We start from the raw sequence: 14,515 nt of genomic DNA on the forward strand, positions 1-14,515 counted from the left end.
AGGGGTGTCAAACTCGATTTCATTGAAGGCTGCATCAGGGTTGTGTCTGACCTCGGGTGACTGGAGTGGGTGTGGCCAGGGTGGACGTGGCCAGCTCAATGTCACTCAAGTCGGGGGTACCTGTGGTGGCCCGAGCACTCTGCCAGGGAAAATGGGCTCCCGAGCTATGTTTTCGGCTGCGACGGCCTCCTGCAACCCTCTGCCAGCAAAAACAGAGCTCGGGAGGGCCACATAGAACTACATTTTCCCTGGCAGAGGCATCGCAGGCCAGTCCTTCACTGTTTCCAGGGCGGCCCCACGGGCCAGATCTAAGCACCCCGCAAGCCGGATCCAGCCCCCGGGCCTTGAGTTTGATACCCTTGTCCTAAACAGTACTTACTAATATGGATGGGAGCAGAGCAGAATTATCATTATATAAGCTAAAGGGCATTGTGGAAATGCCAGTTGTGCTAATAAAATAATTATATGCACTTGTGCGGATATATGAACCAACTTTTTTTTTTTGTTTTGGATTGAGCCATTACTTCATCTAATGCAATGCTGCTTCCTCTGGCAGTTGGGGAAGATTCAAAAGGTAATATTTACATATAACATTTAATGCTGCATTTTGGCCATACCCTCGAAAGAGGAAATATTTTAAACGGGATATCATCTAATTGTTAAGGATATATATCTGGAGAATAATTGATACGTTTTACTGCTCTTTTCTATTGTTATAATCTTTTCCTCTTCTGGTTAACAGAAGATATATGATTTATTCATAAGTTTTTTTATTGTTAGTTTATCCTATTTCAATTCTATGAAAGGTTCATGAAAGAGTTCTTCAACAAAGAAACAGGCAAATGAGCCAAGAAAACAAGAAAGAACATCCCTGAGCATATTTCATTTGTATGGAAAACAACTTCTAGTCTAACATGGCCCATATGCCAACTCTAAATAAAATGACGTAAGTGCAAATTCCAAAATCCAAGGAACAAAGTATATGCTAAGAATTTTGGAAGCATTGCTATAATAGATTGAGATCCATTTGCTGTGAAACATAAAAGAGAAACATAAAAGAGAAAATGGAAGCTATCAGACACTATCATTGTCATTAACCTTTGGAATTTGAAGCACCTGGCAAATATTTTGCTTTGATTAAACTTTTTTAATTAAACAGATTATCAGTTGGCCTGAGCAAACACCCACATAAACTATTTTTCACACATCCCACAAATATCAAGAAGCAGGGTCAACTACTAATGAATTAATCTTCTTTACTTAATTAATTCTTTTCTATAAAGAGAATTATTATAGAGGTTATTTGCAAATTTATACCAAGTTTTCATTAATGTTGGTAGCAACTTGGGCTATTAATAAACTAAAGGATCTATCTGGCTAAGCATGGTCTATATCAGTGATGGCTAACCTTTTTCCCGTTGCGTGCCAAAAGCGAGGAGGGTCACACGAGTGCGTGCCCATACCCATAATTCAATGCACCCTGCCCCGCCCCCACGCTCCCCTCGCTTTTCCCATGCAATGGCACAGTGGGCCCTGTAGGCCCGTTTTTCACCCTTCCCAGGCTCCAGAAGCTTTCTTGGAGCCTGGGGAAGGTGAAAACAGCCTTCTCCACCCCCTTGGAGGCCCTCTGGAGGCTGGAAATGGCCCGTTTGCTGACTTCCGGTGGGCCCAGAAGGCCTGAAAATCAGCTGACCGGCATGCGCGCTGCAGCTGAACTAGGACAATGCTCATGTGCCCACCAATATGGCTCGGCGTGCCACCTGTGGCATGTGTGCCATAGGTTCACTATCACCGGTCTATACTGTTTGCCATGCACATCCTGATACAGGTGCAGCTTTTCTCATTAGTTGAAATAAAGAAATTAACAAACTACTTTGAGTAAACCTGCAGGGAAAAGCAGAATTAAAATTAAAATACATGTAATGTCAAGTTTTGTGGTCGTCTCGACCACACATCAAGAACCTCACCCGCACAGGATGTTACGAAACAGCTGACTAATCTGCAAACATTAACTCCATCAATCAATCAAGATTTAACAACACAGGCAACCAACCTGCTCACAGCAACAAAGCCAGCACCCCACACCTCCCCACCGGTATTTATAGAGAGAGGGCAGCTCCGATCACGCTTTCCTCGCACAAGCACGAAGCCGAAGACACCAGCCTGAAGATGACAAGTGAGACCTCGTCGAAACATCGCCAAGATACTCTCAATCTTACACGGGAAGAGACCCGAATACACCAAAACTTGCATATATATATGCAAGTTTTGGTGTATTCGGGTCTTTTCCCGTGTAAGATTGAGATACACGGGATTGACATACACACACACATACATATATACATACATACATACATACTAGTGGTGGGTTTCAAAAAAATTTACTACCGGTTCTGTGGGGTTGGCTTGGTGGGCGTGGCATGGCTTGGTGGGTGTGGCTTGGTGGGCGTGGCATGGGAAAGATACTGTAAAATGTCCATTCCCTCCCCAATCCAGGGGAAAGTTACTGCAAAATCCCCATTTCCTCTCAATCAGCTGGGACTTGGGAGGCAGAGAATAGATGGGGGCGGGGCCAGTCAAAAATTTTACTACTGGTTCTCCGAGTTACTCAAAATTTCCGCTACTGGTTCTCCAGAACTGGTCAAAACCTGTTGAAACCCACCTCTGATACATACATACATATATACACACGTACATACATACATACATACATACATACATACATACATACATACAACTCTATACCTAGTTTTAAGATGCACTGATTTCTGTGGACAACCCCTCATCTCTGGTTTTAAGGAAATAGCTTAAGGTTGGATTATTCTATATTTTTATCTCTTTGCCTTGTAAGGATTGCACTTTATTTTAAAAAATGGCTTGAAGAGCTTATTGAATACTGTAGAATATTAGAATAGAAATATAAACCAAATGAAATCAGCAAATAAAAATGCATTTGTGAAACTGGCCTAATTTTAATTGAATTTACTCATTCTTTTCCAAAATGTCTTTTGAAAAATAACTAGAATGAAATTAGGATTTTGAGCCATCAGGGATTTGACCTACTTATTGGTTTATATTTTTGCTTTGCATAATTGGATGTTAGGAAAATATAATCAGGTTTTATTTACTTATTCTTAGATTATTAGTTGTGTTTAAGGCACCCACAGTTGGTGTGACATAAAACATTTCATAAGTGCATCCAGAAACAGTACAATCAACCTGTTATTTTTGGCTTGCTCACCCCCACACCAACACTAATATATCATGCTTCTTCTTTTGTAATGCCAAAATCCATCATGAATCACCTAACCGATGAAACTTTTTTTGATTACAATAGTTGACAAAAAAAATAATATACTCTGCATCAGTTGAAGCTTCCATGAGTTCAGATAGAAAACCATTTCTCTTACACTGAGCATATTTATGCTGAATGTTCACCACTTACAAATTGTCAATAGTTTACAGTTATAAATCCATCCACAAACAAGTTAAAGCTACATAAAAACACTGGTTAGAACTAGCCGTACTCATCCAAGTGATGAATAACTAGCAACCCTCCAAGTATTACAGAACGCCATTGACTGGCTAAAGGTTATGGGATCTGAAGTTTGACAACATCTGAAAGGGACATGTCAACATCCTTTCTATCTACTGTTGGAAATAACTTTTAAAAGTACTTTAATAATTTTTATCTTACTAATTTTGCCTGGGGGCTAATAACAATCTAAAATCAATTATAAAAATCCCCCCTGTAATTTAATGCAAATTTTCCAGAGCTAATCAGGTCATTTATCAAACACATAAGGCATGAAAATAATAATAAACAAGTAGTGAGCTTTTCCTTTAACAATATAATTAACAAATGTTTTTTCATTAATCTTGTTTTAGCAGTGTATGTAAATGTGTGACTATGTATGTGTACACACACACATACATACACACATACATACACATATACAGAAACACATCCTATTATTACTAGATTAATTAATGTTGATTTAAATAAGAATTATTATTACTATTACTATTATATTCATTTATATATTAGCCTGAATCAATCTCCTGCAGACAATGGATCATAATATATTATGTTAACCTAGTATAGATTAGTAAATGGGTGTTTGCTTTTCTTTTTTCTTTTATTTCCCAATCTAGGGCTGAAATAGTATCATGATCCAAGGTCACTTAGATGGTTTCCATGCCTAAGGCAGGACTAGAAACTGGGTATCCCACTCTTAGTTTTAATTGCAATATGACATTGATTTTTATACTATACCAGGGGTGTCAAACTCAAGGCCCACAAGCCGGATCCGGCCCATTGGGTGCTTAAATCTGGCCCATGGGGCTGCCCTGGAAACAGTGAAGGACACGCCCGCAGTGCCTCTGCCAGCAAAAATGGAGCTCCGTTTTCAGCCATGATGGCCTCGTGCAGCCCTCTGCCAGCTCCATTTTCACTGACAGAGGGCTGCAGGAGGCCGTCCCAGGTGAAAACAGGGCCCGAGAAGGCTGCATATGACCTCTCCAACTTTCGTTTTAGCTGGCAGAGTGCTGCACGAGGCCATTGCAGCTGGCCATGCCCCCCCGGCCCCCAGAGGTCAAACACAACCCTGATTCGGCCCTCAATGAAGTTGAGTTTGACACCCCTGTACTGTACACATATTTGTGTGTATTGCCTTGAATATTTGTGTAGGTGAAAGAGTTGAAATATTGCCACATTCTGCACCTTGCAATAAACAGTATTATTATTGGGAATAGGCCGAGGAGCTTTACTCAAGGGGACTCTTTTTGATGAAAACTGTAAATAAGCATTGATTGACCTACATGTTATAAAGGCTTGAGAGAGGAGGGTTGTTGGGAAGAAAGAACCTGCAAATAGAAAGCAAGGAAGAAAACAGCAGGGTCTGAAGAAGACCACTCATTTTATAGTAGTCTTTGAAAGGCACACAGGAAAATACTAGGTACGGGGGGGAAAAGCTATTAAGGACAATTTTGTATTTGGAAAACATGAAATCAAGCCCATAAAGGACTTAAACATGTCAACATTGGTTAACTGAGCTCACTAAACTTATAGACAATTGGTGTAAAGTATATGACAGTTCCTAATCATGTTAATTATTTGGTACAAATTAACCTGGAACATTTTTAATTAGTTCATGTATTAATTTTATAGATAATTTTATAAATAATTATTTTTTTATAGGGACGCAGTGGCTCAGTGGCTAAAACACTGAGCTTGTCGATCAGAAGGTCGGCAGTTCAGCGGTTCGAGTCCCTAGCGCCACGTAACGAAGTGAGCTCCTGTTACTTGCCCCAGCTTCTGCCAACCTAGCAGTTCGAAAGCACGTAAAAAATGCAAGTAGAAAAATAGGGACCACTTTGGCAGGAAGGTAACAGCGCTCCGTGCACCTTTGGTATTTAGTCATGCCAGCCACATGACCACGGAGATGTCTTCGGACAGCGCTGGCTCTTCAGCTTAGAAACGGAGATGAGCACTGCCCCTAGAGACAGAAACAACTAGCACATATGTGTGGGGGGACCTTTACCTTTACCTATTAATTTTATAATGTTCCTGCAAATTTGCTTATGGATAGTAAACTTTAAAAATCAGCTGGACTGTCTGTCATTGACAATGCCCTTGAATTTCTCAAGCACCAGAAACGGAGAGGTATCTTCCATTTTATTGGCCTTTCTCTTCTAACCCCAGATTTGGGTGGCAGACCAGCTCTATCACCCTAGCCTGTTCTAATTTGTTCAGGCAAGCCTGATAGTAAAGGCAGCCAATCAATCCCCATGAGAAGATTTAAAAATGGGAAAAGCTTTAAGAGGCTCGTGCATGAATAGCAAACTCAAGACCAAGCTGAAAAGCAGAAATAAGAAGTTATATAGGAAATGCAAGGAGGTGCTGATAACAAGAGAGGAACATGAGCTGGTAGAAATCCTACAGAGTATTATGAGACGATGCTTGGCAAGGGATGTAAAATATTATAAGAAGGTGGTGAAAAAAAATATCAAGATGGTTGCTGGTCTGTTGTAGAGAAAGATGAGGCAATCATAAAAGAGAAAAGGGAGAAGGTGATACCCTGTTTTCCCCAAAATAAGACACCCCTTGATAATAAGCCCAATCAGGCTTTTGAGCACATGGCAATAAGGCCAAGCACTTATTTCAGGGTTCAAAAAAGTATAAGAAAGGGTCTTATTTTCAGGGAAACACGGTAGTTCCGAACATCTTTCTGAAAAGAGAGTGAGCCTGTTGTAAAATCACTGAAGAAAGAGGTGAATCCAACTTAGTACAGTAGAACCTCAGGTCACAACCATAATTCATTCTATAACTTTGGTCACAACCTGATTTAGTCGTGACCTGAACCTAATTTTGGAAATTTGGCACTTACAAACAAAATGGCATGGAAGGGGAAATCGGCTGCGAAAAAAAATAATTGTGAAATTTTTGGTCAGAACCCGATTTGGTCGTGGTCAGAAGCGTTCGTGACCAGAGGTTCTACTGTATTTATAAAGGCATCAAAAAAGCATTCTCCTAGCTAACCTAAATGATTTCAAGTTTCCAAGACTGGCTGAATGTTAAGGTATAGAAGAGCTGGCTATACCAAAGTGATCTCATGGTAAATGAATGTCATCTGTGAAACTGCTGGAAGATCTGGCAAGATATTGGAAGACTGAAGGAGAGCAAACATCGTTCCAATACACAAAAATGGGAAGGGATGAATCACATAAAATACAGACCAATTACTGGTCAGTTTCTGTACTTGGCAGGATCTAAGCACATATTGTCAAGCAGCATTTCCTTGTATGCTATCATTATTAGAAGCCGGCACAGGAATGTCAAAAACAAGCTTTGCCAAACTAACCTAATCTCTTTTTATAATATAATGATTGCTTTAGTAGCCCAAGTGAATGCTGTGAGTTTACTTAGATCTTAGCATAGCATTTGATTTTAGTACAGCATGGGATATCTCGGGTTTGCAATTATTTGACTAACAAACCAAAAAAGTGGTTGCTTTTTTTTCATTGTGCTGGGATGGGGATCTCAAATGAAGTATCCCACACCAATATAAATGACTAGATCATTGAACAGAAAGCTTACCAAATCTGCAGATGACACCATGCTGGTGGATTGGACAATATGTTAAATCAGTGGTTTTCAGACTATGAGTTACAATGCCCATTTAGGTAATTGTGAGCAACTCATTAAACAACCACACAATACGTTGATATGCTCCATTCCCATGCCAGGGCAAGGAAGGAATCATATCACTGCCCCCATAAGGGGTCCTTATCACAGAGCAAGAAAAGGTCCCTGTTATGATGCTACCCATACAGTTTAACCTATAATATTTTAACTAAACTGTTGTTCCTCCATGTCATATAATATATGTGGGTATATGCAGAATTATGTATGTACGTATGTATGTATGAATGAATGTATTTTTATTTATTTATTCATTTATTCATTTATTTATTTATTTTGTCATGTTTATGTCGTGTATATTGGAGACTTTTGTCGGACTCTTTACCAACTCCTTGAGACTCATTACGGGCTGTGAATGAACAATAATTCACAGCCGTTAAAATAAAAAGAGGGTTTTTGAGACTAATTGTGTGCTTTTTACTGTCTCAGGAAGCCTAGGTCAGAACACAGTAGTCATCCAGAACGACACTACAATTGATGGTATCAAAAAAACTCTGAGAGATCCAATGGATGCACCATCCTGCTCCTGGCTCTGACAATGCTGCCTCTTTAATAAATGGATTTTGTAGGGAAAATCCATCCAGACGCCATATAGACAACAACAGGTGTTGAAGAATGTTCTAAGCCCAAGTGGGAAGTAGTAGAAAAAGAACATCAGTCTGGCTGAGACTGGCTGGGGTATAAGTGGGAGGGAAGAGAAAGCATAGGTAGACTTGAAATATTTATGATACCTCTACAGAAGGTAGACCAGATCAGGAAACTGGCTCCACAGGAATTTTAGAGCAACAATTTATTAAGGTAGGCTACAGTAGCAGTATCTTGCAAGTCTGCCTGTGTTTTAGGAGCCCTCAGACTGGGCTTTTTACATTGCGAATTCTGATTGGGGTACCACTCTCCTAGACAGAAGTCGTGTTTTGAGAACGGGTTTTGAGAATCCTTCTTGGGTTTTCAGAATCCTTCTTGACTGTTAGTTCCTGCTCAAGGAGCAGAGAAAAGCTGTGATTTGCAGAAATCCATCTTGGGTGCCAAATATCCCCATTCTTGGATTAAAAGATCCTATTCAGGGTTACTCAAGCCTTGATCACCTCCTGTTTCAATCCTGTTTGACTACCACTCAGAAACTATATCTGATCCAGAATACAATGATCTAGATATGTGGGGATCCCCATGTAGAGCCATTGTTTCAGAAGCTGAAGTGGCTCCTAGATACAATCCAAGAATCTGGTTATAAGTGCACAGGGAACAGGCAATGGCCTTGAAGGACAAGAATAAGAACCAATATCACAGGCAACGGTCAGATAAGAGGACTTGAGCCTGTTCCAAGAAACTAATTTAGGTAAATATTGCAGGACACTCCCTAGTTCATACAAAGAATAAAGTAGGGAGTGAAGCACATTCAGACTTGCAAGATTCTATTCCAATAAAAGTAATCCTAGTTTATATGGCTCCATCAGACTCTCCCACTCCAATTTCTAAATATCCTTTTGCAAATTAATGTTGATATAAATGACCTTCAATCATACTATATTTCCTATCTTCCATGTAAATGGCCAAGGGCTTTCCCCTAGATTTACATTTGCTGTACTCAGACACTGAGTTCTGGCCTTTTTAAAAATATTTTTTATTTGTTTAGCTTCCCTGTAGAAAAAGATATCCTAAGAAAACTTCATTCCAAAGGCATTCACCGGATTTGAACATGGTACAAAATCTCCGAGGACCACAGTTCCTGAGAAACATCCATTTATGGCTTTGATCATGAAAATATTATCTTGTACTAAAGCCCGAGCTTGCCACAATATATTTGATCGTGTGTTTTATTTATCCAACAACTCCGTCTGAAAATACAGGCAGTATTGTTTTTGTCAGAGATACTGAATATGTGGGCCAAATCAATGATAGTTTGATTTCCCTCAACGACATTGTGTACTGACAGAAATAGTTCACTAATAAATCAGACTTACAGAAGGTTTAGAATAACTGAACAGGGATGTACCGTATGTACAGTTGCATGCAAAAAATTAGGCATCTCAATCAAATTGTTTGTTCCAGTGACTTCCTATGTGAACAGAAGCTGATTCAATCTCTACGAGGTACAAAGTTAAACATAAAATATTTTAGGAAATTGGAATACATATTTACCGGTTGCAGTTACTGAATCAAAATAAGAAAATAAGGAACAAAGTAGGTTCAAACATTTGGACAAACTTCTAGACAGTAGTTTGTAACACTTTGACAGAAATAACAAATGTTTCCTGTAACTAGCTAAGAATCTTTCTATTCTTGCTTTTGGCAATGTTTTCAACTTTTTTTTTTTTTTTTGCTTTTTTCTAACTCAGAAATAGTTCTCAATAGATTTCTCTGCATGCAATGCCTATTTCAGATCTTCCTGTGAATTTTAAGTCTGGAAATGCTGAAGCCCATTCCAAAACCTTTGTCTTTCTTAAAATATTCCATGGTTGGTATGAAGTTATGGTTCAGGTTCCTGTCTTCCTGAAATATGCTGCAAGCATTTTCACTTTTTCCCCTACTATTGGTGGGACATTAGCTTTTAGGATATGCTAATATTCGGATACATCCATTCTTTCTTATAGCCTTTCATGCACTTTCATGTCACACAACTCCAAAGTAGAACAATCATCATGCTTTCCAATTACGAAGGATCTTTTTTCTTCAAATGCTTTATCCTTTCCCACCAATTGTTTCTTGTGTGGTTGTTTGAAATTTTTGTTTCAGTAGTCTTTCTTTACAAAATGTCTCAGACTTTTTTTGAAGGTGGCTTTTTTAGACATGATGAGGTCAGAGAAAAGAAAGGACTGAGGAATGTTTTTCTAGCTGTTCCCTACTTTTTAAGTGAATAAATAATCTTTGGTTTCAAATATTCAGAATGCCCATCATTGTAATATTTGCAAGTTAAACAGAGCAACAATCAGCCCTTGTCATAAGGAGCTTAGCATTCGTCCACCTGTGGCCTGGCCTGACTAAGGTATAGGCCCATGATGGCGAACCTACGGCACGCGTGCCACAGGTGGCATGCAGAGCCCTCTCTGCATGACTCCCACAGGCCAGCTGGTCTTTGGGTCTCTGCTGCGCATGTGCAGGGAGCGGGGCGCATGCGGGGGATGTGCGTGTGCATGCATGGAGGGGTATGGGTTGGTGCAGCAGGCTTTCCAGGCCCAAAACGGGGCATGGGAGGGCCCTCACATGGTGCCCCGTGCCCCATTTTGGCTTCCAGGTTGGTGCAGGAGGCTTTCCAGGCCCAAAATTGGGCATGGGGGGGCCTCACATGGTGCCCTGTGCCCCATTTTGGCTTCCAGGTTGGTGCAGGAGGCTTTCCAGGCCCAAAACGGGGTGTGGGGGGGCCTCACACAGCCCCCTGTGCCCCATTTTAGCTTCCAGGTTGGTGCAGGAGGCTTTCCAGGCCATGCCCCATTTTGGGCCTGGAAAGCCTCCTGCGCCAACCTGGAAGCCAAAATGGGGCATGGGGGGGCATGGGGGGGCATGGGGCACATGCACGCATGTGCAGGGGACACACGTTCATGCACAGAGGCAGGGGCATGCACGGGGAGCACTCGCATTGCATTTTGGGGGTTTGGGCACGCACGCCTGCATCCACGTGTGAGCGCTTTGGGCACTCGGCACCAAAAAGGTTAACCATCACTGGTATAGGCCTAGCAACAATCCTTGTTGGGGCCTTATTAACAACTTTACAGTTAAAAAAAATAAAATAACAATAAATCTACTGGAATAATGTGCAAATTTTTGCATCTGCCATATTCACTTTTTTCTCATTTGGAATTTGGAAATAAATACACCTAAATAGCAACCTGAAAGTTTTTTGTTTTTTTTTAAGGAAAATTCTAATCTTCTATCAGCTTCCTTGTCTTAATGCTGTATTTCTTAGCCCCTCCCAAAAAAATTAAAAATAATCATCAAATTTTTACTGCACTTCCAACTGAGCGATTACAGACATGTTACCGTGTTTTCCCAAAAATAAGACCCTGTCTTATATTTTTTTTGAACCCTGAAATAAGTGCTTGGCCTTATAGCCATGCACTCAAAAGCCCAATTGGACTTATTATCAGGGGATGTCTTATTTTGGGGAAAACAGGGTATTAGTGTATGATTTTCTAAGTCTTCCTCCTAATATGAGTCTCATTTTTAACTCTCTGATTTGCTACTAATGATTCTACATTTTTTTAAAAAAACAATAATCTTTTCAGGAATGGTGGCCGAAATGATGACATAGAAATTCAACATACCTAAACATATACTGTAGTAACTATATCTTTAGTAACTATAGTATAACTATAGTAAAGATATAGTTTTCTGATATTGTTAGAAAGACCATTTTTCAAGCTTTCCATGAGCATAAGGCAGATGGGATCATGTTTTCAAGTCAGAGAGCTACTCTTAATTGTGATGCTTTAATTGTAATTGCTTCTCCCTGATTTACACCTAATTTTATTCAGTCCTTGTTCACGTTTTCCGTGATGAAGTAACCCTCATCTCCATTAGACTTCATCTCACCTCCACAATTTATAACCTCAGGAATACAAGGCAGTAGGCAATGTTTTTAAATTTTCTCATTAAAACAACTCATTAGAAGCATCGAGCACTGATGAGCAATAAATCACCTCATTACAAAACAACATCAGATACAATTAAGTTACTGGAGCTAGACTCCAATGCTGCTTCTCTTGCAGCAAAATCAATATTATTAGACCTAAAGAGGTTCCAAACTCCATATTTAACTTTAAAACAACACTAAATTTAGGATAGAGAACACTTGATAGGGATCAAATGACTTGCCAGTGTTTGATGTTCCTCTGATCATTTGTTTTTGAAGGATATGATTTGCAGAGGAGAATCCATGATGTAGAAATACTAACAGACCTCCATACATACCTTTTGAGTCTAAAGTAAGGAGACAAGGTGGCACAGTGGCTTAATGACGCTGGAACTGCCAGCCAGAAATGGTCTGCACTCTGGCAGTTCGAGCCCGGCTCCATGAAATGACGTGAGCTCCCATCATTCAATCCTTAGCTCCTGCCCACCCAACAGTTTGAAATGTGAGTAGGTAAAGGGATAAAACTTTGGTGGAAAAAACCTAGCTGCATTTGTGTTTACAGAGAGTTGGACCTGCTTGGATGCAAAGCATCAAGACACGAGGAGAGGTGAGAGAAGGCAGAAGAACCTGGAAGAATCAGCAACCTGAGCGCCATTAGCTAATTGATGTGAAGCTAATTCAACCCCCACGGTGCACCAGGGATAGATGCACAAGGGTCAAACAGAATGAACTAGCAATCTAGGCTGTCAGGACATTTTAAAGAATAAATATATTTTTGTGGGAAAGAAGATTTGTTTGGTATTGGAGACATACAAGACAAGCAACTTATAATAGCATTCAGAGATAGTTTTGAAAAATTGCATTGGGATTTTGAATCAATAAGGTCAGCTATGTTGTATTTTTTTAGGATTATGCTATTCCCAGAAGAAGTTATTCCCAGAAAAAGTTATGTAGCAAACTATAGCTGAGAACAACTTGAATAAAACTTGAAAAAGAATTCATCATCTGTGGAAAAACAAACAACAAACTGAATGAGGTTTTAAAAATTAATGTGGAAATGAAAATGACAATCCTAGGGAGCAATTGGAATAATTTCTTTTTGCTGGATTTACCAAAAAAAAAAAAAAAAGGATGTTTAAAGTTTTGAACAAATTTAAAACAAGGATCAATCCTATGACTGGATTAAATAAGCAAGGTTGGTTTATATATATAATAAAAAAGGAGTAAAAAGTTGGTTTACTTGACCGGGGTGAAAATGGGATATGTTACTATTGAGTGGTTATTTTTGATTTGCTGACATATGCACTGGAAAAATGTTATGTATTGGATCTGTACATTTCATTAGGTATTATTTGCTTCATTTTTAACCATTTCTGTTGTTCTTATTAAGTTTTCCATTTGATCATTACTAAATTCATATTTCATTTGATCATAACTAAATTTATCTTCAATTTTTTTTATCCATCTAGTATTCTTATTATACTATTTTTGAGCTTCCCATAGATCTTTCCAAAACTGGATTGTTTCCTTTTTGTTTGATATTCAATTTTCAGAATTCCTTTTACCATTTGGTAGAATTTCCTCTGTTCCGAATAAAATAGCTGATGTTTCTTAAATTGGATGATTCATGCCTCATAGCATTCGATTTTCCCAACTGTTGCTTGTACTTGTTGGTTTATGATTTCCAAATCTTCTTTATTTTTTCTGGTGCTAAGCCAATACCTTTTTATTAGGCTTGTCCTGATCCTTGCATTCTTCAATTTTTGCTCTTTCATGTTTTTTAAATTACTTGCATCTTAATTTTTTTTTTTACCTTGGCCTCCAATCTGCTCTTCCACTTGGGATTGAATAGGATCTTGATCTTGATTTTCTAATTCCAGTACTCAGTTCTTCCATATTCACCACTGCTGCACTGTAGGCAACATGACTGGTCTCTTCAATAAATGTTATTTTAATCTTTACAAGCACCTTATTCATATCCTTCCTTATAGGTGTCAGTTTTTTTAAAAAATGGTGTAATTATGGATCTAATCCCCAAAATATGTTTTCTTTGCACTAGGTATTTAACAAATCTTTCCAAATACATAAAATGGAAAGGAGATGCAACAATTTGATGTTGAATAATAGCCAGTATAAAAACCCGGAAAAATCCTGTTGATATGATGGCAGAACTACATTAACCAAACAATGTCAATCTATAATCTGCATGGAGAATAAATATCTCACACTAGGATAAACATCCCACACCCTGTGTGCCATCCAAATTCTCGGAAATTGCTGAAAAATAGGCCTGTCTATCTCAAGGGCATCCAGGTTAAAAAAAAAAAAAAAAAAACTCTGCAAACCATTTAAAAAAAAAATTCATTATGAGATTTCATTATGGCAAAAACACACAGTCTTTAAAATTAGCCCTTGGCACATCCCTAAATTAAAAATGTGATACAGCTATCTAAAAAGTTTTAAACTTTAGTGGAGCATAGCTATTAGCGTGGTAGAGGATCTATTTTTAAGCTACATTGTCATCTATTGTTTTACATTATTCCATTCACAACCAATACCAGCTGTCAAATTAGCAATGTAATTCATTTTAAAAATCATTAGAGCCTAACACATTCTGACAAGCAAACGTGAGGAATACTAACAGAAGAATGGAACAAACATGAAAAAAAAAAGTGATTCTGTTTGGGCTTTTTCACCCTTGTGAGACTGTATTGCAAAAAAAAAAACAGAATGTTAATTTTTTA

The 14,515-nt window shown here is 38.9% G+C and overlaps 1 protein-coding gene across 1 annotated transcript in view; it reads right to left on the reverse strand.

The window, feature by feature from the left end:
- GUCY1A2 (guanylate cyclase 1 soluble subunit alpha 2) overlaps positions 1-14,515 on the reverse strand; it is a 200,215-nt gene that overhangs the window by 144,143 nt on the left and 41,557 nt on the right. The window lies entirely within an intron of this gene.

This window comes from Pantherophis guttatus, chromosome 5, assembly GCF_059756535.1.
Source record: "Pantherophis guttatus breed Tessera chromosome 5, ASM5975653v1, whole genome shotgun sequence".
NCBI lineage: Eukaryota > Metazoa > Chordata > Lepidosauria > Squamata > Colubridae > Pantherophis > Pantherophis guttatus.